Raw genomic sequence first — 1,153 nt, 5'->3', positions numbered from 1 at the left:
CATGCTGTTATGTTGAGCTGTGGGGGACTTGGGTCAATAATTTCTGACATTGCCAGTTAAACAGAAGACCCAATGCTTTTATGGTCTACTGGACTCTTTTAGAATATTTTGCTGAGTTTACACACCTACAATATTCAATAACAGAACTTAGAAAAAATAGGGTATACAGATGAATGTCCATTTTGTATCTGTGTATTCAAAGTATTTAGGATAGTTATATAGTTACATGTCTTAATGAATAGAATGATTTGTTCTAATGGTGTTTGTAAATAGGGTCTCAAGTCTGCATCTTGTACAGAAATTAACCACTAAGAAGAATATATGCAGTGTGTTATTTGTTGAAACTCTACTTCCGATTTGATTTGAAACAGTCTCATTGCTGTTTATCAATAAAATTGTGGAAAAAAATAATTATAGTAAGCATGCAATTAATAAAGGGATTCTGTAAAGTGGCATCTTGCTCCAGGCAATGTGCTGTCCTGTGAGAAAAGGGAGCATCACTAAAACAATGATAGTTCATTTCTTTTGTGAGATACTTCAGCCCTCAGTGGCTCCTGTTTCAGCTGCCCTCATTTCAGGTCAGAGATGACAGAGTCAGGAGCAGGGGCAACTTCAAGACATTGGTCTCTGTTACTAGCACCTAATTTTTTTTTTTTTTGTGTGTGTGTAGTAAATGTTTGATTATCAGTATTTTTCCCATACTTTTTTCTGATGTTTATGGGGTTTTCTGAGACAAACACTTGTCATGTTGCATAGGATGTCAGTAATGTCTAGGCTCAAGCATTCATCTTGCTTCAAGCTCCTAAGCATTGTGTCCTTTGGCATGTGTCACTGTATGTGCCATACTGAATTTTTCAACTGTCCAAAACATATTTGATGCTGTTATTTTTTCTTTGTATGAACTCTTATATGATTGTTGCTGCTGGCTATTTTATTACCACTAGTGAAATATCTGCAGGATCTTTGAATAGCTAAGGTCAGGGAAGTATTGCTGATTCTGTAGAAATGTACTAAAGAAAACAATTCTTTTTTTTTTTGAGTTTTTTGCCATAATTTTATTTATTTTTTTTCTTTTCAAAGTTTTATTGATAAACATATAGCAATGAGACAGTTTCAAATCAAATCGAAAGTACAATTTCAACAAATAATACAC

This window comes from Octodon degus, unplaced genomic scaffold, assembly GCF_000260255.1.
Source record: "Octodon degus isolate 3935 unplaced genomic scaffold, OctDeg1.0 scaffold00052, whole genome shotgun sequence".
NCBI lineage: Eukaryota > Metazoa > Chordata > Mammalia > Rodentia > Octodontidae > Octodon > Octodon degus.
The sequence above is the reverse complement of the archived record's forward strand: the minus strand, read 5'-3'. Positions refer to the sequence as shown.